We start from the raw sequence: 26,300 nt of genomic DNA, 5'->3' as shown, positions 1-26,300 counted from the left end.
TTGCAGCTGTTGTAAAAGTTCAAAATCCGTCAAGTAATCCTTTGGATTAGTTTGGATTTAGGCAGCGTTGAAGTAGAATCAAGATAAAAGATGCAGGAATTCCCAACAATTAAATGAAAACAAAATGAGCTGCATGTGTTAGTGAGTTAAAATCTACTATAATGCTACAAAGAAAAGATCCAAAATACAAAATAAAACCGGATCAGCCGCTTCACTCTCACCTCAATCACCAGCATTACCTTCATAATGTGTTTGGCTTCCGTTTCATAGCAGACGGGCACTCTTGATTTACCTGTACTGAAGTCGATGGCGTTCCTGCAGGGATCGATAAACGATCACGTTATACATGTTTCCACTAGGAGACGCTGCTCAGATGTCCATTCAGATGAATGCAAACTGTGACACTCAAGAGTTTACAAGGCAACAGTCAGATGTACAGTAACAGCCATTTTTTTAACATTCTCTTATTTAGCTCTCTCCCTTGGGCACGGCGGTTGATTTATATTTTTGCATTCCAAAATACAAAACATCACAAGATGTAATGTGCACAGGCATTTAGACGCGAGGCCCCTGGCACTTCTTTCCCACACTGGTTGACTGACTGTCTAACTGGCTTGGCTGAATGGCTGGATGTCATTTATAGAACATCTGAGCTGGCATTTATCCCAAGAAAAAAAAAAACCTTACTGTTGTGTTTTTTTGTTTTGTTTTGTTTTGTTTTTTTTGCTCCCTTTGGGTGTTTGCTGAGCGGTAATATGGAATACACACTTCCTGAAAATACAGATGAAAAAAAAAAAAAAATGTTTGTTTCAGACACATCAAGGTGGAAAAGGCTGGCTGGTAAAAAGCCAGAGTTTGAAATGCCTCCAAAAGAACCCCCACCCCCCTTTTTTTTTTTTTTTTCTTTCCTACAGATACATCAAAGTGCAGAGACGGAAGCACTTTGATATCAGAGGCAAAAACCAAATGATGCTCTCCACTTTCCTGGCTTTTCGTTTTATTCATACATCGGGAAACTGGTCTTTTCATGCTTCACCCTTTTAAAAAAAAAAAATCTTAAGCTAAATGGCTGACCAAAAGTTACGCTTCAACTGAAAAATCGAGAACATTTTTTTTTTTCTTTTTTTCGCGCTCTTCAAATATGAAAATGTAGGTTAAGGGGGAAACTTTCTTTTTTCTCGCCATGGTCAATTTTTTAAAAGCTTTCGCTAGATTCTGGCTCTTTAGTCTTTTATTCATTAAAAAAAAAACTTTGCGGGCATGGGTGATATTTCCCCGGCGTCTCATTTATAATAGCAAATGAGTTGCTGGTGTTCATTCATATGTCATAAGAAGTATATGATGAGATAGAGGAGCGTTTGTTTACTTCCATCCATCCCTTCTGTCAACCTCTCCTCCCGCTGTCTGTATCTTTTTTTCTGCCTCCCCACTGTGGGATCACCAAAGAAAGAAATGTGACTTTATTTTCAGTTTTTTACTCTTGCAGTATTTCAATCACTTCTCCCTCTATCATTTGCTCAGTTTCTGCCTCCAGCTGTGTTTCTTTCTTTACAGGCAGATTTCTTTTCCCTGATTGGAAACTTCTTTTTTCGTTTCGTTTTTTTATACGGCAGTATGAGCACGCATGCAACCAAACGACTGCTGACGCTCAGCGCGGTAGGGTTATTGGGAAGGAGGAACGAAAGAGGTTTTGATAAGGATAGAAAGAAAGGGAAATGACATACTGCACTTTCTTTGTGCTTTGTACCTTTTTACCTTCTCTACTGTGTTTTAAAAACTTCCCACACTTGCTCTTGAACTACCTTTTCTGACAGAGAAACTCACACAAGACCAGACTTGCACTACCTTGCACTACAATTACAGAAATTGTTAGCGAGTCATACAATCGTGACTCACCTGTCTTTTGCTCGGAATGTGTTTGAAGGCTGTGTTTTCACTGTGAGGAAAGGACTTCTGGGTTACTGTATGCAACTGCTGCCTGGGGCAACGGTATCAGTAGCAGTCAGTTGCTTGTTCAGTGTGAAGCTGGGCTGCTAGTTTAACCATCGTCTCTTGTTTTCTATCCGTGCTCGTGCTGAATCTGGAAGTGTGGAGGTCCTGATTTGATACCAGATGAAAGGCTCAACGGAGCTGGCCTAAGTAAAATTAAATTTTAAATTAAATTAAAATTAAAAGTAATGTCGCTTGTTACTTCTATTGATGACTTGTTTATAAAGTACGAGAAAGTTTACTGTCGGTCTTGCGGAACGGCCTTTAAGATGCGATTGCAGGATCCAGAAAAAGGTTGAGCTTGAATCAGTTCCATTATTTTTCAATCAGGAAAACCTTGAGTGTTCCTGAAAAAATGTAATAATGGCTCTGTTCCATTCAAGTGTCCATAACAGGGTGACAGTGAGCCGACGCTCGCAGCTGCAGGATCTGAAACTGAAGCAGCTAACATGAATCATTAATGTTTTTTATTTATCTTCACGCTTCCATGACGAAAGGTGCTATAATTTTTATTTTTTTTGTTGAGTGATACGTAATGAGAATTGAAGATCGGGCATAAATTGATCTACTTTGATATAAATTACATCTGATTTCTCCTTGTCAAAAAAAAAAAGAAAAGTTCAATTATCTTATCCAAATCTTTGAAATGACATCTGCTCCTTCCCGTCGCACGTATAAGTTGACCTGAACCGAAGTCAACGTGTCTGTTCTCAGTACATGCATTTGGGAGACTTTAAGTTTCCACATCACACTTTTTTGCAAGTCGAACATTGGCCCAGGATTGGCTTCAAAACTATTTTTGATATCACAAATCATGCGTGTAGGCCGAGCCTTGAAAAACTGGATTTTCAATGAGTGCAGAGAAATGTGAGAACAGCCTTCTAGTGTCCAACTCTGCATTCATTTCACACAGTAGAGCTCAAACATTCAACTGTGGAAACAAGCAGAAAAAACATTTTTGTGACTGGAGGGGAGCTTTAGGTAATTTGCCCAGCATTGGAAACAGGCGTGTAACTCTCACATCACAGTTCCATATCAGAGTGTAGGGCTACATGTTGCTGAAGCAGAGGTAACTCTGCAGCCAATCTCAGAAAAGGCTACCTATATGATATTATTAGTAACTCCAAATGCATCTTTCATCATGCAGCTCTTCAGGGCTTCCATTCTCCAGTCTCTTTCACACGAGCCAATTCTCACCCATCTGGCATGTTGCTGAAAAAGGGATCTAAGTTTAAACTCCTCAACAGGATGCAAAAAAAAACAAAAAAACAAGCAGAGGTGTTTGTGCACAAACAAACTTTGATTCTCTGACTCTCTGGCTTTCAGTTTCTTGTTTTTTTTTGATAAAGATTTAATTCTTAGCTATTCTCATATTTATGAATGTTTGGGAACCATGGAAGACAGTATGGTGGGAGTATTTAAATGTCACATTTGCTTGTGTGGGCTGCAAGAATTGTGGGTAATTGGAACAGTCTATTCTGTGGTTGTCACTGGTGTGTGAGTATACGTGTCCACACATGCGTGTATGCGTAGGAGTATAAGTTGGTGGTTAGTTGTTTTTTTGTTGTTTTTTTTCTCTGCTAATTTGTGAGGTTTTCAGTAATTGCTATTCTGACCATTGTTTATAAGTAATTTGTTGTGAAATAATTGCTAATTAATAAGTGCTTTTGTTGATAGCGGAGTTAACTCATGATCAGGGCTGGCCTGAGAATAATCATCATCAATTATCATTTGAGGCTATATGGCAATACACAAAATATTCCTCCGTATATTGAAATCTCCTCGTAAGCCCTTGATAATACTAAGACTGGGTGACTCAGTTTAATATCACAATGTTTTTGCCCTTACGCCTCAATATTGATATGTCACCACTATTGTAGGAGAAAGTCTTTTTGATGACTAATCATAAGTGATGTGAATATGATGACTACATGTAAGTGGGCTAAGTATTAGAAGTAAAACAGTCTGGTAAGTTTAGAAAGTCATATTAGGACCCTGTGATGTTGCCTTTAAAACCCAGAAAAGACAAGACCGAGCCCCTATCCCAATAAAACAGAGTAATATCAACATTTAGCACAGCACTACTTCTCATTCTAATCTGGTCTTCATATTGTTTTTTGTTTTTTTGTCTGTTTTTTTTTGCCTTTTTTTCTGTCTTGTTTTCTCATGATTTTAACCAGTTTTTCTCGTTTCTTCTTGTTTTTAATCTTGTTTCTTCTCGTTTTTAATTTGTTTTTAATCTTGCTTTCTGTTGTTTTTAATCTGGCTTTCTCTTGTTTTTCTCCTGTTCTCCTTGGTTTGATCTCGCTTTTATTTTATTTCTGAACCTCCCTCTTATTTCATCTTGCTTTCTCTTGCTGCTCTTCTCTGAAAGTCGTCAAACTTGATTTTATGGTATTCATTTCATTGGATTTTTTGTTTGTGTAAATTGATTGACTGACTGACTCACTGATTCATGGATTCATTGAAAACGTAGCTATGTACGTCTGTCCATAACAAACAAATAACCACACATGTATATCTAATGCTGCGTCTCATCCGCTGCCGGTTTACATACGCATGCACACAACCGCAGAAAAACAGACCTGCAAACACTAATTGTAGTGTTTTGCCAGCATCAGTGCCGGTGTTAGAGTGTTTACACTGGAGCAGACTTCATGTTGACTTCCACGATTTACGCTAACTCATCTCAGCAGTGACCGTACCTTCATACCGCTCATGGAGCCACGAAAAAGGCATCTGTGAGTTTGTCCCTCTTTTTTTGGGTGAGTTGGAAAAAACAGTTCAGTTCAGTTCCCCAAAAAACTGAGCTAAGTCTCACATCAGCTCATGAGTCAGCATGCTTTGCATATTTTTAGCCCTGTGGCCAATTGCAGCACAGCACCTGGCCTAACTTTAAATGTATAATGAGTTTTTCCTCCTACACAGGACCACAGGGTTGCTACTGTACAGCAGCTGAAGATGTGCAGTGACGGGGGATTGACAGCTGTCAGATCAGCATCCGAATGTTTTTTCTCACAGAGCGGCACACCTCGAGTCACAGTTCCGCCTCACGCTTTTCATCTCTTCTAAAAATCTCTCCCATTCTCACGGTCCTCTCACTCTTGCTCTGCCTCTTTTACTCTCAGTTAGCACAACATTCATATCGTGAAACTGACTTTGGAGTTTCCAGAATGAACGTGTATGTTTCAATGCGATTTCCATTGCAAAGAAAGTTGGGCCAGTCAGGGGGGAAACACGGAGAAAGGAGCAGTCGAATGAAAATAATAAGGCGGGGGGATTCAGAGGAGAGGACAGAGGAGAGGAGATGAAGAGGTGAAAAGAGAGAGGAACATCATGATGTGTTAAATACTGAGTAACATTGAGGGTTTGGAAAAGGAGAGATGTCACATAAATCACATGCATGCGTGCACACACGGTGAAAATGATTCAGAGAAATGCCTTCAGGGAATGCTGATTTCCAGTTTATGAATATGGAAAAGTTGTTTTTTAATATCGCGCATACCCCAACCTGTTCCTGCATGACACTGCAGGTGTGCGTGTGTGTGTGTGTGTGTGTGAGCGCAGACTGGAATGGATTTGAAGGGGCACTATAGAAATGGCAAATGACAGATGGCTGACGGAGGGGAGATAATGTGAAATATTGTGATGGGGGAAGAGAATGAGGACAGAGAAAGTAAGAGGTAAAGTGAGGACAAGGTTTTCTGTGCTGCTAAAAAAAAAACCTCTGAGACTTTTCGAGTGCATTGTGGGCCATAATTAATCAGTCACTATTTCTCTTTCTTACACACTCTATCTCAGACTAAAAATATTGTGACTGGGTAACTGCAGAGTTTGCCAGCCTCAGAGTCTTTATGGCCTTTTTGCATTTTTTGTTTTTCACAATTAAGTGACGTGCTTGACATGATTGCAACACAGTACATGGAGTTAAGATTATGTATCCATTAAGCTTTTGATGAGCCTGATGATTAAGATTACACGTCGCAGGTGTATCTTGTGTTAGGGGCCTTGACTTGCTGTAGGACGAATGTCATTAACAACTACCCAACACATCTCCGCTCTTTGTACATCCTGGTTTTGTTTCTTTCGCCAACAGATAGGGGAAACGTTTCCAGATACGAATGACTTCTTCTCCCCGGGGTTAGCCTTTGATGTGTGATTAACTAGTTTGTTCATTCACTAGGCAGACTCGAAAGAGCTGCAGCCTCCCGAACAAGAGGAATATGTTGTTTTTTCCTCTGGATGCCAGGGGAACCGGGAGACTCTCCCACCTGCAAATTCGAGTGACGGACTGAGACGTGTTGCATGCCAACCCGCGCTCATAAAATACCATATCCATGCGAACCGGCAGGCCGGCAAGGAAACATGGCAGATTAGCGTGCGAATGGTAATGCAAGCTCCCGTGTGTCACTGCAAAGTTTTGGTCTGTTCTCACGTGAGAACTGTTCAAGGTGTTGACAGTCCAATAAATGTGCGTATGAATTTTTCCGTCTCCTGTCCCCTTTTTCTTTTCTAAAGTGATAGCTAAATCATTTGTCACTTTCCCTGCATTTCTCTCACTCTCCCCTCCCTCTGCGTAAACCTCTCCCTGTGATGTGTGCACAGACAGAGGTAGGATGCAGCAGAACGTCGGAGGAGGAATGACAGGAGAAGGGGAAAATGGCAGGGTTAAAGAGCGAAGACGAGGAGAGGAGGGCCGAATAGACGATAGAAGGGGCGAGACGAAACTAAGGGGGGGTAGAGTGCGAGTGAAGTTGAATGAAGGAGACGCGAGTGCAGGTGATTGGTAGAGATGTAAGAGGTGGCGAGAGCGGAGAGAACTGGCAAAGACTGTTTGATCCAATGATTCGTGATGGGCTTTCTGATAAAATGAGATGAGATCTGATCAAAACGTGGCTAAAAATGCAGATTCAGATAGGTAGATAGATAGATAGATAGATAGATAGATAGATAGATAGATAGATAGATAGATGTTTCAAGTTAATCTTTCATTTCAGAGGTGTGATTCGATGCCAGGGCTTTCTCCTTGGTTCTGTTATCTACCGGCGTTGCATGTTAGACACTTTGTGCGTAGGATCTGACTGTCTGAGTCATTTTTTAAGGTCTGAACGCCTGAATCACAGTCACACTGACTAACGCTGAATCGCTTGTTATACTCCGAGCAGAGCTAATTCCCTCATTGCGGCCATTGTCACAGCCTGCGAAACAGTCTTTTCTTGTGTGCACGGCCTTTTGTCGTTTTTTTCAGCGCTGGTTTTTCTTTGAATACTTTAGAAAGGGCAGTAAATAAACCTTTTACAGCCCGATAACATAAAAGAACGACTTATTATTAATTCTACCAGGTGCTGAGATTGAAAAAAGTATTTTTTTTGGCTATGCCCTTTCTTTGTTTTAGCGCAGAAATTACTGGCAGACTTTCAAGGCGCCATCTGTGCCCTCAGCCACCTCCACCCATTGTTCACATTAACACTTACCTTGTGCTTACTCACTGATGTCCCTCTGCAGACATGTTTTTGATAGCATACAGTAGAAAAAATCATGTGCTTTGGGCACTGACTGTGTAAGATATGGATGTAGTGAAGCCGATTCAAAAAAAGTAGGATTGTATGGCAGCTTATGAGAAAAATGACCATAACTCTCTTGATTTATAACCTCAGTCAACAGTTTCCTTAATGATTCTAGTAACGTGTCTCATTCTATACAGCATGATGTTGATTGTGTGTGGTCCCATTTCAAGTAAAATCGATGACAGACATGCTTTATGGATACCTTGTGATTGATCGCTACCACGGCATGTCCTTGGATTCTCAGTCAGATCCAATCAGCACATCTCACTCAGCTCTACCCTGTTGTCCAAATAAGGTCACTTCTGGCTTTACCGAAAAAGGGGACAGCAGCGATGCCAAACTGCCAAAGAAATGTTTTAAAATACAAAAAAAAAACCTAAATAACCTTAAAAATTCAAATTCCTTCAGCAGAGGAATGCGTAAACAGCCCTCTGGTGTCAGGAGCCGACCACATCATTGTGCACAGTGAGGCACGAACATCCGAGTAAAGCAACAATAAGTAGAACCCATTCATTTTTGAGTAGAGCGGGGATTTTAAGTAACCCGTGTCTGTCACTGCTTAACCGCTGCAAAGGCAAAAGAGAAAGCGGCTAAAACACACAATGAGGCCCTAAATTGCTAATGATTTCCGCACTCCAAGTCTCCGGTAATGGGGAGAATTAAAAGCTCCTACAAGACGCGGGGATCCTGTCCGTCCAGCTTCTGTTTCTTGTTTGGAAAAGCACAGTGATGGATTACGGCTGCAACAGAAGGGTGGCAATCAATCAAACGAGGATGAGTAAGGGTGCGCAGGAGGGGGAATTCTCTCATGTCAGTCATCTTTTATACACCGGAGGACACTTTGCAGCAGGATGCTAGACATTTTATCACACTGTTTTCGTTGTCACTGTCTTTATTTACAATTCACCTGGAATTTTGATCCACAGGACAATTACCTGCTTATTGCATGATAACCTCAGCTGACTACACATGCAGGGGGGGTATGCAAAGATGTACGGCCATCAGTTTGAATCAATAATGGTCGTCTGCAGGATGGCATGCAGACACTGAGTTTTCTTCCGCGATTTGCTACAAATGGCTGCATGGACAGCCACCCATACAAACATAAAGGCAACAATTACATAATGTGTAAACAGTTCTCTAATTAAGGATTAATGTTCTGAATGCTGAGTTATCATTGGAGACAAATTTCGGAACCTTTGTTGGGCTATTATCAGTTCTGTGTGTGTGTTTTGTTTTTTTTTTGTTTTTTTTCCTTTTCGTCGCTAATTACTAAATACTAATTACTAATCAAATCATTTCAGTTTAATTTCCTGACGCTGTAGAGAGAGATGTTGAGACAAGGTCGGACATGGAGACAAAGAAACTGAAGCATGTCTAGACACAGTGAGGAGAGAGGACGTCACTGTTGCCCTCTTCAACAGGATGAGGTGTATTATTATTATTATTAGTATTAGTATTAGTATTATTAGCGAAACAGAGAACTGGACAATGTGCCTTCTAGGTAATAGGAAAGAACAGAGCAGAACAGGGACATGACTCATATGATATCTCTGATTTATATAACCTGTTTTAGTTCTCAAACTCAAGTATTTTCTGCTTCAGATTTGGAGTGCTTCTGATTATTTTCTACAGCCGATCTGATGACGGAACATGTCACCCACTGCAGCAGTGTTGCTCACCGATGTATTACAGTACTTTTTGGACGTAGATCTATGGTGGAGCAGAAGGCTTGGCTACAAGAGCCTTTTCATGAGATCAATTCATTGTTCGGCTGCTTTTTAACGGGATTTCATGAAGAAAAAAAAAAAAAAAACAGACACCAGGGAAGCACAAGTTGTCGCCTCCAGTGTCGTCATGTGATGAAAAGCGTAGGACATTTTTGGGGGGTGTAAACGTAACAGCACCCCTTGAGCACCGAAAAAGCAAAGAAAAAGAAAAGCCTAGAAAAGACAAAACGTTTGTAAGTGAATAGATGAGTGTGAGAGGGGATGAGGATGCAGAGTAGTATGCCATTGAAATTTTACTGGTCACCTTCAAACAGCCCCTTTTGACCAAAGAAGAGCCAAATTCCTCTTTTTGTGTTCATCTCTGCAGCCGCGTGACGAGTTAAAAGATGAGCTGCACTTAAACTTGGCCTTTTGATGCATCTGTGCGCATGTGTGTGTGTGTGTGTGTGCGCCTCCGTGAGTGTATATGCATGTTATGTGTATGTATATGCACATGTGCATCGAGGTGTACGTGAAGGTGCCCTTCCCTCAGGCCTATGGGTGTATGTGACTGTAGAAGCTTTTAATGTTCACACCTTGTCAGAAATCTTTCACTTGACGCACTGACACACACACACGCGCGCCTCTATATACACACGCACACACACACACTCATGCACACACACTCACGCACGCACACACACACACACACAGGAATGTGGAGGACACATGTCATGGGCTTCTAAACAAAACCTGACAAGAGAGGAGTGAAGAAGAGATGGGGGGGGGGGGAGTAGAGGAGGAAATGGAGGAGGAGGAGAAGGGAGGGGAGGGGTGTCTCCTAATTCTCGCTTCCTCTCTCTAATCCGCTCCTTCTCTCTCTTCCCCCCCCCCCCCCCCCCCTCACTGTCTCTCAGAAGCATAGAGAATCAGTTTTAATGGTTTGTCAAATAATGCTTTTCTCCCCCACAGTGGATTGGTGATGCGGTGTTTGTGTTAGCTGTGTGCGCATCTATTTGTGTATGTGTGTGTGTGTGCGCGCATGTGTGTGTGTGTGTGTGTGTGTTTTAAAGGGAAGCTTGCCCTACTTTAGCCCAGTGGTTTTCTCTGTTGATATTGCCCGTAGCGTCGGATTATGCGCTTTTCAATGTGGTCAAACACACACACACATACCACGCACACGCTCAGAAAACAATGCATATACACACACAAAACACACACATACACGCACCCGGGAGAGAACAAATATATGTACATAGGTAGTGTTGAAGTGAAAGCCAGCACAGTCACAGACCACATAAATTACATGCAGCAAACACACACACGCACACACACACACACACAAACATATGTGTCCACACATGGAGTCATGGTGTTCATTAAATGTATGTTAATGTCTTCTCTCCAGTAGCATTTTAAGTTCAGCCGGTGGGTTGTCGTGTTTGTGTGTGTCGGTTAATGTGATGTGGTAACGCAGCTTCTTACCTACTTTTCTCAACTGTATAGTGTGTGTGTGTGTGTGTGTGTGTGTTTGGGTGTCTGGGTTTACAATTCCTCATGTTAATATGTGTGTCTACACACTCAGTGAGCCATATACTCAGTGTCTGTTTGGCCCTGTAGTTGAATGATGCCGTGTGTGTGTGTGTGTGTGTCTGTGTGTGTGTGTGTGTGTGTGTGTGTGTCTGCGTGTGTGTGCGCAAGTGACTTTATATATTTGTGTATGTGCATGCCTGTAAATGTTTTATCTACTTGGCTCTCAAGGCTAGTTATGACCAATGTCTGCGTGGGACTAAGAGTGTGAAATTGATGTAGTAGTGTGTGTGTACAGTCAAGGTTGAAGCACCTTACCGTGTGTGTGTGTGTGTGTGTGTATGTGTGTGTGTGTGTGTGTGATGGATATAGCAATATATCTCAAGCACAGCAGCTATACGTGTGTTTTATATGTGGCAATTTTGTGTGTGTGTGTGCGCGTGTGTGGGTGTCTGTGTGTATATAACAGTAATGGTCGGTTCGCCCGTGAGCCCTTTGATGGATGGTTCCTCATGGCCTGACTGTACCGTGCTGCAAAATAAGAGAGGTAGACACAGCACAATGGAGTTAGAGAAACAGTTGGATAGAGGGAACGATAGATTAAAGAAAACAAAGGAAGGGGAGGAGAGAGAGTTAATAATTACATGCAAGGTAAGACGTAAGGTGGCTGTGTTTGTGTCTGAACCTGCTGCTGCTGTTTGCCAGTGAGATAATGCAATGTGAAAAGGGATATTAGATGAGGTAACAGATGCATGGGTTAGAGGGATTATCAGACTCCCAAACAATGTGCAGTGGTTTGTATTACGATGAGAAAGGATTTTACAAGTTATAATTGCAACAATGACTTTATCCCCCCTGTCTTAATGATGGGGAGGTAGAGTTACGCTGCCCGTGTTACAAAGTAAATCTAGATTTGTAATATGATAGGAAAAAGATTACCGCACCCTGTCCAACTCACCCGCAATAAAGTTTATTGACAACAACGTTTCGGTACTTAGACCTTAGAGATAACTCCTACGCACCTGTGCACCCTAAGGTGTGCAAAAGCTGCACACTGTAGATATGTAATATGAAACATTTCAACATTAAGAAGTGTAAAATGACCTTTGTTAAATGTTTTCTATAATTTTTAAGAGAAATCCTATTTTTTGCGCAAGGTGACGGTGTGTCTTTCTCCTGTCTCTGTGCATTGTGGACAATCTCAAATGATACGTCAAAGGAGGAGGACTGAAAATGTGACTAAATATGACACGAATAAAACTTCAATTAATTGCCCGATATTTTTAGAAATGTTTTGCTGGTGTAAACACACTGATTAATTTAAATGAAATGTAAATCATTTTTCCTGAAGTGCTGTTGTTGCTTGAGTTTTGAGTGGTACTGAGAGAAAAGTGAGTTGATTTTGTCTGTAACCCATCATGGAGGATGAATCTCCATAATCATAATTATTTTAATCACAATCACAAAGTTTATTTGTTTTGTTTTAGTCTTTTTTCAAACCAATGTGCAGATTTCCCAAGAGCCCCAGAGCTTGGTATGTCTCCATAACTCCAAATCACAACTTATAGCTTTTTTGTTTTGTTTCGTTTCCAAGTGTCCCACATTACTGGTGGAAAATAGCCAATGCCAGGCTTTGGGCCAGCATTGATTTGAGTTTTCTACCACTGCCATGTCCACATGCGATTTATGTAAATATACCATCTGAATTTGTTTGAGTGATGGAGAGACTTTTAGATGTCATCTGGCCCACTTTATTCGAAAGCAAACAGTATAGAGAGCACACAACATGTAAAGAGTTGTTCTTGTCTACTGATTGACTCAAAGCACTTCACCCATTCATACACACATTTATACAGGCTGCCATACAAGCTGCTGACCTTCCCACCAGTAGCAATACAGCCCTTGCTATCCCAGCATTCACACAATATTTCTTTGATCAGCTATTCACACACACTCACATGATAACAGCGACCAGGCGCAGTTTTAGGTTATCTTAGCACATACTTTGACTGGCAGCCATCGGATCCGGGAATAGAACCACCAACCCTCCCATTCGGGAACACTCTACCTATTGAGCCTCAGCTGCCCATGACATGCAACACTGGCTACTTCATCTTCATCTGCCATAGTAAGAAATAGTTATGTGAAGGGTGCACAAATGTCAACACATGCTGGTGCATTCAAACCTCAGCTCTCCGTGGTGAGACCTGTGTCCTTTGAAAATAAGTCATCTTTCTTAGTTATGCTTTTTTCTTTTACCTTTGAAAAAAAAAAAATCTGTTGTGTGCTGTTCAAATCAGACACTGCTGACTGACAGATGCGTGTTATGTTATCTAGTTGTTTTTGCGACAGTGCAACACTACAGAATATGAGGGTCCGGGAGGTGGTAGGTGTGTGACGTGCATTACGCCTGTATAATCTTGGAAACAATAGCGAGTTGGTGCGTGTGTGTTTTTGTGTGTGTGAGACACAGAGACAGAGAGTACTTTAGTCTGAAGGACCCAGAGTGTTGGCTAACAGCCAGCAGTCTGGATACCCACAAACCCTTGCTGATGCTGCTGCTAGGCAGAAAGTGCAGTCAGATCTGTGTTGCCACATGTGAACTCTGTGAGTCTGTGTGTCTCCAGGTCATGATTAGTTTAAATTCCACAGTTTAAAGTTTTTGGACCCATGCGCCATGGTGTTACCAGTCAGGTAAAGTGCGAAACTGAATTTTAGTTGAAGTGAAATGTTTGCTTTTGTGGTGGCTGGACAAAATGTCTTTTTCAGGCTTCATATAAGTCAATTCCTCACTACAGAAACAGAGCTGCCCTCTTTATGGTCCGATGACTAAATGCACTGCCTTATCTTGCCATCTAGGAGCAAATCAGTGCTTTTATCGCATGGGACCCCCTATCGTAACCTCATTGTTTCAACCTGAGATCCCCATTCAATAAAACATCATCTTGTGAGGGCCCACTTGAAGCAACCAGTGACCCATGTTAGGGCCAGATTCACAGATAGAAAAACAATGGTCTACGACCCAGTGAGATGTGGCTCGATGCCAGCTGCCTACTCACAATATCCCGCCGCCCTGCTCCTGTTCCTAACCACAGCTCAGACAAATTGGTCCCTCTGGGATTTTGTGGAGCTTTTCTGTACCTATTGTGACCTAAAATTATGTCGACTTTTCTCCAAAAATTGCAAAGCAATTAGCAATTTTAGTGCAGGCTATTTTTGCAATATAATTGTAATAACTTATGCAAATTGCAAGTCAGGATACTGAAAGATACTGAAGCAGCATATATTAATTCGACAGGAATGTGATTTGTACGCAAACTGAGACTATATGTCTTTGAGAAAGAGACATATATAATACTTTCCTGTGGTAATTAGCAAACCAAAGATCACAGAGAGCTACTGGAAATACTGAGGTGTTGCATTTTCTGACAGGAAAGTTCAAAGCAAAGTAAAAATATGAAGGTTCCAGTCTTGGTAAAAACCTTCAACTCACTGTCAGCACAACGGACCGCAAATAAAATGCTACAAAAGTAGAACCCTTGTCAAGATTTCGAAGCGTATGGTTTCATGTAAAATGCCACATTTATTTTTGACCTTGGCTTGTTCATCTAAATAAATACATAAATGAACACAAGTTTATGACAAATGGGAGTACAATGATGTAGGTAAAATGAAACCGGAAGTGAGCTAATTTCCTTATTTGTGTCGCGGGACCTTAAAAAGAAGGAAGGTTCATTATGTCACAGGATCTAAATTTGTACCGACAGCTGCATTGAAGCCTATGAGAGAGGCATGGAGAGACGCACTAAAACCTACATATCTACGTCGCATTGCTTCTGATGAAGAAATGCCTCTAGAAAGAACACATCTCCAGAGAGCATATCTACAGCCGATTTATTTTTATCGACATGTTTGTCCCTTGACTTTGTTCAGGAAAGGCTCCTGTTTGCAGTGTAATTGCAGTCTCATCAGTGGAAATCACTCAGAGCGGCCCCGTTTGATCACAATATTATCATCCCTGTCAATCATTTGGGGAAAAGATCAGTCGTTAACCTATTCTCTGAGATCAGTCGTTAATCTACTCTATGAAGCGTGTTCTCTCATTTTCTGGGGGTGTTTTCTTCAGTCATACGACGTAGATACGTTGGGTGTAACTGATTTTCTCCATGCATCTCCAGTAGACTTAAATACAGCTGTCCACACAGTCTGGCACCAAAGCAAGATTCGGCGACGTAATGACCCCTCCTTCGTTTTTTTTGACTTAAATTGACCTCCCATTTCCTTGTTCTTGAAAACTTAATTTAGGAGTGAGATTGTCGTATAAGAAGATAGTAAATCAGTGTAGAAAGAGCACAAGCCTCTCTGTTAATTTTGTGATTTAATGTGGAAAAATGACTCAAAAGTTCGGATAGATAACCCTCCCACACACACACACACACACAACACACAGGCCTCTGTTGACAGTCCCACTCAGGTAGACAGACAGCTTGACAGGTGGGTGGGGTTCCTCGGGGTGGGTGGGGTTCCTGTTTTGAATATAAGGGGATTGCGCAGCAGGAATTCGCTTGAGGACACCAGACAATCAGTGGGGTTCTCACACCTCTTATTGCACAAATCAAGTGCCACCTCCTGCCAACGTGCCCTTGAGCAAGGCGCTCAGCTCCGGAAAACACTGCGGCACTGCCACCACGTAGATTTGTACCTCTCTCTTCCTGTATTTTTCCCTAGTTTGTGTGTGTGTGTGTGTGTGTGTGTGTGTGTGTGTGTGTGTGTGTGTGTGTGTGTGTGTGTGGGTGAATGAGTTTATGTATCTCAGTGGGTGATGTACGCTCCCGTAGGCAAAAGAACTGTAATTCCCTGTTCAGAAATAGATGTTTGTCTGTCTGTTGCTCCGTTTGTCTGCATGGAACGTGCCCAGGAAAACAAATCTTCCCTAAAATCTCCACTCTTCTCTTTTCTTCTCTTCTCTTCTCTTCGCTTCTCTAACAACAAATAAAAAAGAAACTGCATTAAACATTCCCAATAGTACTTTTTAAAGTCCCTTTTTAAAAGTGTTGTTTAAAAAAAGCCAGCTTAAGGCTACAGTAGCTAGCCTTGGGTAGACTGTCAAATTGTTTCTATAGCCAGGGGTCTACAATTAAGCCGGCGAGCTAATTATCCATAAATACAACTTAATATATCCTTAATAGGTGCCGCACATAACGAGCGGTCGGGAAAACAAGACATTTACCGCGTTTTGTTTTCATGAACCTCACATCTCCAAGAGTTTAGTTTGGGCCTGTGCAGTTTTATAAACATGATCCGGTGGGGTTTACAGTGGGAGTTACAAGGATTTCAAATGGCTTCAGTAATATGTATTAAGTGTTAACACAGAGGGAGACTAAAAAAGGAAAAATGGCCCATCTTGCCTAAGGCCATTCTCTCTCTCTTCTTCTGTTTTTTTTTTCTTTCTTTTTTTTCTTTTTAACTTCAGCGGCACAGAGAGAGTGTTAAGTGTATCTCTATCTGGCTTCGCAAATTTCCCAAAATTCGCAGCCCAGTTGCCAGAGATTTACACCACTGCTGTTTACAGATTTATCCCACACTGCTTCTCCCAACATACTGTCTACAGTGGAGGACTGCCAACTAAGCCTTTAATTTAAAACAAATGTCCTACTTTACTTTACAGCACCGTCCATACCCTCATCCTGCTTCCTCTCATTTCTCTTTTTATATTCAGCAGAGATCTCTCCCCCACTGGAAAATGTAGGTTGTGTATTGTTGCCAGTGTGCTCCATTCTTCATCTGCTCACTGCCTTTCTCTTTTTCTCTCAGTCTCTGTCTTCTCCACAACAAGTGCCTCTTGTCTATCCATTTACTCTGAGCTGCGTCTTGTCACTGATAGACTAGTGTTCCACCAGACGGACTGAAAAAAAAAAATGGATTGCGCTCCCAGAATGACAGGTCAAAACAAATAGTTTCACCCAGGAACATACATCTACTGTACAAGTGTTAGGTGTATCTAGCACCGGCGAGAAGAAGCCAAATACTCCACGAAATGGAAAATAATAATATTTGTTTTATGAGTTTATGTTCAGATCGCCTCTGGTTGGTGGAAGACAGATTGTTTTTCTAGGTGTCAAGAGTTGGTGGATATATGACAAAACCAAGATAAATAGATTGCTGTTATCTCTCAGAGAAGTCATTTTTTGAGGGGAAAAGAAAACAGTTCTATAGTACCAGTGGACAGCCACGTGGCTTCACATGTGCTGAACTGACTTTGTTTGGTTTTCATAGCTCCGATTGTCATGGATTTTTACTGGGCACGTTTACAAGTAATCAGATGTTTATCATTTATAGGGTACAATAATGTAATACCTAGAACACCCGGGTGATTTGAACGCGCGTTTGACTAACTTTCTAGAAAATTTAAATTATTTTTGCAAATATGTATCAAAAGGAGACTTGCTACTTGTGTTCAACCGTCAAAACTGCATTTGAAAGTGGTTTTTCAGTCACTTTTTTTTTGATGGAAGGTGGACTGTTACACCAAAACATCCTCATACTGTAACGACTGAGAAGGTCCTTTTTTCAGAGCCCTTGAGACAGCATGTTATGCTGTTCCCAAAATAACATGGCCATGCAGTCTAACAATGACACGTGTAACTACTTTGCTTCAGTTCCTTTACAAACATACCTATGTTACCTAAGAACATAACATGTAACATTATGCACTTGGCGTTACTTTATCGTCTTAGAAAGTTGGAAAACTCACGGTTGACTTCTGGTTCCTCTCTGGACAGGAAAAGCCGTCCACTGTATTAAAGTCCTGTACTTGTTTAATCTGTTCACCATCCCTGACTGCCTCCTTATATGGTCTCCTAACTTCCTGTCTTAGAACAAACACCAATATGAGTTGCAAGGAGGTGCTTGATTTGTTGACCTATATTGTCGTTTCTCTGAGGAAGATAGGCTGATTACACACAACAAACCAGAAATAAATCGGAGCCTTAGTCATGATCAGTTAGGCTTTTGGAAAGCTTTACTTTGACATGGTCAGTGGAAATCTGCTGTTTGTTTTCCACTTCATTAAGCCCTCTCAGTGCACACCTTTATGAGTATCCCACCTCAGCCATCTGTTGCTCCAGCTACACGATGTTAAGCGCCTTGGTCAAGCACATTATAATGGTCCCTAAACAAGTCGTCTCTTCACTTCCTTGTGAGGCCCTCCTGCTGTCCAGTGGATCTCATCTGATAACCGTCTGTATTTTTTTTGCCTGTGAGGTGATAAAATCCCAAGGCTGCCGATATCACTCTTAATTTAGCCACGTTAAGGTGTGATTGATAAGCGGTGTCACGGCCGTTGCTTGAAAACAGTGCGTTAGAGCTGAAAGTAGAGTGTTTTGAAATACATTCAGTCAGTACTGGTCAAATTCAACATAAATCCTTAAGGAGAAGAGAAGCGGGATCAACATTTAAACATCAATAAGTCAATACTACATTAATTAAGAGACAGTGCTATACTTACCTTAAACAAATGAGACCACCTTCACCAACAGCCCCTGCATACTCTTTAATGCTGCCACCTAGATGCTTTGTGGCAAAAAAGAAAAATAAGAAAGAATAGATTATTTTAGTGTGCAGCTTGGATCGAGGGGTTTCCTCTTCATCTACCTGAAATGAAGCCTGTGACTTCAGGAAGCAGACTCGAGCCCACAGCTAAACTCCCATGGCATACTCCTCTCACTGCAACATATATGCCTTACACCCTCGAGCCGTCAGCGCTCTGCTCACTCTTTTGCTTCATGTCTGCTGCTATATCACTCACCTTTGAAGCTACTGTATGCTGTCACTAGCTGCCTCTGATGTTCATGTAACGTTTCAAAAAGCCTCACTTCCACCCCTGCATCCACCCGCGGGGACGCCGAATCTACCGTTCTCCTCAAGGGGGAATGAGTATTGTCCCCCCCCCCACACTCCTTCCTTTTTAGGGAAGGACAAGGTCGCAGCAGATGTCAAACATCAACGCTGTACACATTTTCTGTATTCAAGTATCAACTATTCCACATGAGTTGAGTGACTTGAAATTACAGCGAGCCGCAGAGAGCTGTCTGAAAATGACTCTTCAGAGCTAAGTTATTGAAATGTTCTGCTTGGTCGACCACTTGTAAGCCACATTTACCAGAAGACTGCAAGGACATGCTAGAAGTCACCAGGCTTTGATGTAGATGTAGATGTATACATTCACAGATAAGGGAGGCGACGTTTAATTGTTTTACTTACGATGTCTTGTACTGAAATCAGTCAAGGAGGAATCAAGTAAAGGTAAAGCAGACTGACTGTGTATTCGACAATTAACCGGCAAAACCCACTTTAAAATCATTCCGTAATACAAGCGTAACTTAACAAGTCCATTCTAATGGCACCAGCCAGCACTCAGTACTACATGCTGAGGGTGCTTCTAAGTGCACCTGCTATTTTCTTTAATAAATGCTCAGTGGCGCTGTGTTCTCACTTTACTGATAAGAGGAGTGGTGTTGAGATTATAAAACAGACGGTGTTCTTAGATGTCTGTTTTTGGAAAAACAGCATATTTTACACCAAAATACCAATTTAATTAAAGCACCCTGGGCTCTGTCTTTCAGGTGTGCCAGCTTTACCAGGTGTAAAGTATCACTGGCTCACTTTAATAAAGGGTTCAATTATAGTCAAGAAAGGGAAAAGATTGTTCAAAGGTGAGTTTTGCATCCCTGCCTTTTGTTACACAGTACCGTGCCACAAAGCGGTCACTGTTCTCACTCCCGATGTGTTAGATACAGCAGCCTCGTCAGTGGCCCAACACTTCTAAGTCTGGCAAAGTAGGTACCCCTCTAGCAACACTTTTGACATCTCCTAATCGTAACCAAGTAATTTTGGAGTCTTGATCAGATGTTGTATATTACATATTTTTGCTAACTACACCGTGGAACCTTTCACGCCAAAAAACTGAAGCTAGAGTGTGGTAGATCATCGTAGTTTGAGAGTTAAGCCACTGGCCAAGCTGCTGTTACTTTAACAAGTTTGGAATGAGACCGTGTTGGCCCTTACACATCGGCAGCTCACTAATGCAAGTATTTTCATCATGCAACATCAAACGCACTTGTGAATGTTACCATGCGTGTAACCTTACCTTTCTACCTGTCTTTATAGGGTGTTCCCCACACACACTTTGCACTTTGATTAATGACTGTTCAGACAGGTTACAGCTAGTCCGTGGTCATGGACTGCAGCTGCATTCGGAGAATAGAGAGAGCTGTTGAACTTGAGAATATACATATCATCTCCACAGCTAGAGGGTCATTGACTCCGAGAAGCGAATGTCAGTGTTGAAGCGCTCCCATCTTCCATCATTGACATCCTACACACGGCTTCACCAAATAGTTCTCGTCTCCCGTTTGATTTTGTACAAATCTGAAATGCTGCCAAACTGCATCACTTGCAATATTTTGGGCGACCGGTTCATTTACACTAACACCAAGGTTTGTTTTTTATCTTCCCCTCTGTCTATTCTGTGGAAGAGAGTTCATGTGATGGTGATGAAAATAACCCTGATGCTATTTCGGTGCCATGGTATGCCTTATTACTGTACAACCATCCAATCTAAACATTAATCCCAGCATTATAAGAGCCTGTCAACATCAGACATGCCAGCAGTCTGATAGACTGGCAGGCAGAGCGAGAGAGATAGACTGTTAAACAGGCAGATACAGATGGGCAGCCAGACAGATGGACGCGGCAACAGAAAGGCACACAGGCAAGCTGGCTGGTTGGTCGGTTGACTGTAATGACCGGCTGGCTGGAATCTCTGAGTAGCTGTCTGATTACATAAGCTGGTTGACTGGTTGGACAGTTGACCGACGGTCACATAGTCTTTAAACCGGATCACTTATTTTCGCATAAATGTCAGACAGCCGTAGGATCAGTGTGATTGGGAGGGAGCGAGACGGAAAGAGAGCGGGGGGAAGAGGGAGTGGAGAGACGGAGAGAGAGCTGGAGACTAGACAGGGATATGGAAACATGTCAGTCCATCAGTACAGTGACAGCAAGACGATTACTGCTCATTACCTGGCTGACTAACTGACTGACTCACTGACTGACAATTGTGTGTGTGTGTGTGTGTGTGCGCGTGTTGGTGAGTGAGTGTGTGTGTGTGTGTGTGTGTGTGTGTGTGTGTGTCTCCTCATCTGTCTCCTGGTCAGTCCTCTATTTCAGACTCAAACCGCTGTGCCATTTTATTCCCAAAGACAAACAGAAAAATGGGAGATGATAATGCTCGTGTTCGGGTTCAAGCTATCCATTTAGTTTAACGAGAACATTTTGCGCTGCTTATGATGATTTATAACCGTTCCTATGAGTATGTGTGGAATGCGGTAGTGTGACATGTTTTTCTAATCAATGTAATTTATAAATAAACTAGTTTGAGGGTAAATCTGTATCCGTATTAACGCCAGGGATTGTTAAAGGCCCAGTCACAAACACTTTTTTTTTTTTTTTTACTTTGCAGTTTTCAGTAGCAGACAGTGCAGCCAGTACCTCTGTGATCAATAAGAGTCCCAGCCAGCCTCTCTCTAAATCTCCGACCGGTGTCAAAAATTAACCTTGGCCTAGAGCAAAAAATGCCCTCGGAAGGAGTTCTTGCGCCCATGAAATTAAAAATATAGGAGCGCCCAATAATTAGTTATACCAATTTCACTTTATTCACATTTTATTTGTCGAGTGGTGAAATATTAATATGGGAATGCAACGTCTGTCCCCTGTGGGCCACCAAGGTGATTTATTACAGCCTGTGACCGGGCAGCTCTCTTTTCTGGTTGAGAAAAATAGAAGGCGCGCTGAAAAGTGCAGCGCACACAGCCTGAAAAAAGTAAGAGAATGGTTCACTCACTAGACGTAGACGTAGAAAGACCAATCACATGCAGTCAACAGAATCCCAGAAAGAACATATATTATAACTGCATTTGATAAAAATGTAGGAATAGCAGAAAGCTCACATGAATGGACTTAGCATTATAGCATTACATCTGACACAAAAGCTGCTGCTTCATAAACTCAGGCCTTTTCTCGTGTTGTCACCAATAGAAAGCTGGCGACAAACAGAGACTTTGCGGTGCTTTGACATCTACTGTATGAACACAATGTACACTCAGTTGCCACTTTTTTATAGCTCCTGCAGTAAATACTATTATCATGCAGATTATGATGTCTGTTTGTTGAAACTGTGTTTGAGAGCTGTTGTTTCTGATTATTATGATTTCTTATGGTTTTAAGCTAAATAGCAGAAGCACCTTTCTGCACTTGCTTTAGTTGGATGTAATATACTGAGTGTATAATTAGCTAAATGACCTGTAATTAAACAGCACCACAATTGAAATCACTTCAACTGGAAAAAGAAAGGGGCTACTGAATCACACAAATTGTTAGCTAAGTTACACTATTTTGACAGCACTTCACAAATAAGTTCACCCAAACATGAAATTTCAGTCATTATCCGCTCTCTACCCGATACCGAAGGAGAGTCAGGTAATGTTGTGTAGTTCACAGAAATGTCTGGAGCAAATCAGTAGAGCAGCTTTCTCTTAAACAACTGAAGCAGGAACCTCCAGGATCCCAAATTGATTTGAAAATAGGTTATTTACACTGTAGCTGCCAAGCTAAGAGCATCGGTGTACACCCTGTCTAACGTGGGTGCACGAGCCCGCCCGAGCGTTGAGGTTCTAAATAATGTCTTTTTAAATCAATTTGGGGGCATTTTGGGGCTTCTTTTTTAGACGTTCTCACATTCTTAAAGCAAGACCTCATCAGCTTCAGTTGTTTAGGAGAAGACTACAATGTAGTTTTTCTACGTGTGGCTCCGGCAATGTTTCTGTCAGCATCAGGGTGAGTAGAGAATTTTGGGGTCAACACATCTTTTGACTTTAATGTGCCAAACAATGCTGTACTGTGTTTTCTATATAAGACAATAAGAAACGGCTGGAAAAGAGACTGTTTTGAACTTCTGATATGTCAAGTTACAACAGGGGGGCGATTCATTTGAAGAATTCTGATGAAAATACAATGAAATACATCACAGATATTGGCTATTTCCTCACACGGTAGAGATGAGCCAGACAGTTGACTCAAAGAGGAGTGAATAAAAAAAGGGGGTTTCCACACAAAATGAGTCTATTGATTGTTGCGTGTGTATTACCAGATCCCAACAAGCATGTATGTGAATATGTGGTCGGTTAAAAGAATCAATTAATGAATGTGCTTTTCTCTGAAAGTGCTCTTTAATCAATAATGATAATATTAACAATAATAATGATAAAATGTAGTTGGACTTCATTACTGTAAAAAATATGAAGTGACTGCAAGTACGAGCGTCTGTCATCAACACAACTTGACAAAACAACAGCTCAAATATTTTATTGTGCAGCGTAATGAAAAATAACGATCATGGATTTCGCTGCTTGCTTCTCGAGTTTTGCTCACAGAATCTGTAAGTGTAAGCATGACCTACCCTCTACTGGTGTAAGCAGCACACAGCATTTCAATAGTCTTACCACAGGATCAGCGTGCTTAGTCTCAAAAATACTTCTAACACAAATAACCCCCAAAAACTCAGTGCATACAGTTAAATAAGAAAGATACATCTGAGGTGCCAAACACTGCTGTGGCTAAATAAAGTCAACTAAAAAATCTAATTTACATTTTTCTAAAAAAGCAAAACATTTCTCCTCCATCTAGCTCCTCCTCCCTCTTCTTGTCTCGTCTCACCGCGGACCTCACGCCCCTCTCCATCCTGTCCTTCTTCAATTCCCTCTCCCTCCTCTCCTCTCCTCTCCTCTCCTCTCCTCTCCTCCCTCATCCCTCTTTCTGTTTGTCACTTTCCGTGCGCTCCCTTCATCCCGTCCTGTCCGTCCTTCGTGTCCTTGCTTTGAGGCCACCTGAATTAAAATTATTCATTTCTCTCTGTTTCCACTGTCCTCTGTCTTGCTTTGTAGCTAAATGACTTTAACCCCTTTTTTTTGGTCCATCCTCCTTTCTCTCCCCAAACCATATTTTCGCCTGCCTCTTTTCTCCTTTCTCACTTCCATTCCCCACTTTTTTATGTGTCACCTCGGCTCACCTCTCAGTTGTGACCTGGTTGACCTTTCAAATGATGAAGAGTGAATCCCATGAAATGGCTGTCACAAGACTCGCTGTCATCACTGCTTTGATTGTGCCAGCGCTCTCTCTTTCCTTTTATTTTTGCCCTCTCCTGTCATTTCCTTTGGTTTCGTCTCTCCTCCCCTTTCATTGCTGCATACTTGTACGCACTGACGATTTATTGTGTCCCATCTCTTTCCTCAAATCGTTGCCTTCTCTTGACTTGGATACATCAAGAGCTGCTTAACTCTGCTGTCGTGGACACTTGAAAGTAGAATGGTGTTCTAATTGCTATTTAATTGTCCTGCACTGCTTGAACAATGACAGAATAAAGTGCATAAATATTGAAATGATGCATAACCAAAATCGAAATCTGGAAACTCATATTTGATTACTTTTTGCCACTGCTTGTCAGAGTCAGCAATAAAGGAATAAGCAAGACGTCTTCTTCTCTCTGTCTCCTTCTCCTTTCCACACTCTGCAGCTCTTCCTGGAGGATGCATACATGTTCGCAGGACAGACTGTATATTTACTCCCTCTCGTCCTGTCTTGTTCTTGCTCAAAGTCAGACATGGGGGCGACACCCACTATTAACCTGATCAGATTCCCAAATCGTCTTAACTGGCATTTTTAACTACAAAGAAAGAGCGGTTCTGCTCAGAGTTTCTTCTAAAATACCTGACCCTGACTCTTGCCACCCGGAGCTTCAGGGTGAGGATTAAGGCATACTGTGGACCTACTGGGTGCGTGAGAGCTTCCGCCTTTCTTTTGGGGAACCAACTTGCCCCCAACCCAAAGGGGCCAATCCACCATGTCAAACAGAACCCTCAAATTTGGCTGTGCTAATCCTCATACAGTGTTAACCATTCACCCTCAGCTGCAAACCAGCCCGGTGTGCACTGGAGGTCATGGCTTTGGATAAGCCAACAGAGCAATGTCACCAGTAAAGGATAATCAAAATTGACACTTTTTTGGCTGCACCCAGGAAAACCTCTGCAGCCCAACACACAGAGAAACAAGACATTACAACATTCCTTCTTGTGTTTACCTATTTGAAAAAGACATTGTTAGAAGCCAGTTATTGTGTTTTCTACAAGCAAGTCCTTTTTCCTTTTTTTTTTTGGAAAGAACCCTTGCTGCTGCCTCCCTTAAAGGAGCAGTGTGTTAGATTTGGCTGCACAGAATGATGAAAACACACTAAAACTCTCCAGAGCCAATGTTTGTTTGTTTTTTTAGATTCTAGACTACTGTAGAAACAAGTGCTCCCTCTGTAGATATAAAAAGAAAATATTCTGAGGTAATTAAGACGCAATGATTCTTACTTGTGATTATACAAGAATGAATACATGATTATGAATATTGTACTCTGCCAAACATTCCCCCTGAAACTGACCGGCTGGACCTTTAAGAGGAGAACACATTTTCATACCGTTTGACTCTACAACCTTTTTTAGCTTCGAACAGGGGACCGTTATATCTTCTTTCTGAGTTTGTATTATTACCGCATTAATATTGTAAATCTACTCCAAAACCACATCGTGCCCCTTTTAAACAGCATATTTCTATACTGTGTCTTTTACACCGTGGTTTTAGACGGACAGCAAAGTTAATTTTCTCGCTGCTTACACGTTTATTTACCCCAAAAAGCCAATGTCCCAGCTCCCAACTGTGTGAGCTGGCTGGCGACCGACACGCCAACCACATGCGTGTTTTTGTTTTTATTCACCTGGCATCTGACTGAACTTGGAACTCACCAGAAACCCAGGAAAAGATGTGTGGTTTGTGAGCTTAGTTAAGGTGAATCTCCTGAGGCAGCATTAAGCCTGAAGGTGTTAATACTCAGCCCCGTGTAGTTCCTGGTCTGAAACAACATACCTGTAAATTGCACAGATTCAGTCCAGATCATCAAACTGGACACTCCCCTCTTTTTTGGCCCCACCAAGGGATGCTAACTATTAGAATCACGGCAGAGTTCAACACCTGGCAAACATGCACAAACTCAAAGTTGATGCTGTAAAACAAAATTTGAGCGGATGAATGAACAACAGTAAGTCCCCCTCCATTCATTTTTCTTCTTCCTCCTGTTCCCGCGGGTGAATATTTGACACTCGAAGGTCGTTTTCACAGTCACTGGCAGGCGCACCTGTGAAATAAAAAATATTTCCATATGCATGTATTCTGGTATTTTTAATGAAGGAAAAGGAGTGGGTGCCATTTAAAGGGTTTTAAAGTGATGTGTACCCTTTTTTTCCGGCAGAAACTATGTCTCCATATTGGAGAATGTTTTGTATGCCTTAATAAGACATGTGTGGATGGGATCTTCAAAGGTATTATGAGAGTGAGTCTTTGTTGAGCTATA

The 26,300-nt window shown here is 41.7% G+C and overlaps 1 protein-coding gene across 3 annotated transcripts in view; it reads left to right on the top strand.

Annotated features, from left to right (window-relative positions):
- Positions 1 to 26,300, top strand: part of LOC115580272 (CUB and sushi domain-containing protein 1-like) — a 419,751-nt gene that overhangs the window by 117,859 nt on the left and 275,592 nt on the right. The window lies entirely within an intron of this gene.

This window comes from Sparus aurata, chromosome 4 (assembly GCF_900880675.1).
Source record: "Sparus aurata chromosome 4, fSpaAur1.1, whole genome shotgun sequence".
Taxonomy (NCBI): Eukaryota; Metazoa; Chordata; class Actinopteri; order Spariformes; family Sparidae; genus Sparus; species Sparus aurata.
The sequence above is the reverse complement of the archived record's forward strand: the minus strand, read 5'-3'. Positions and strand labels throughout refer to the sequence as shown.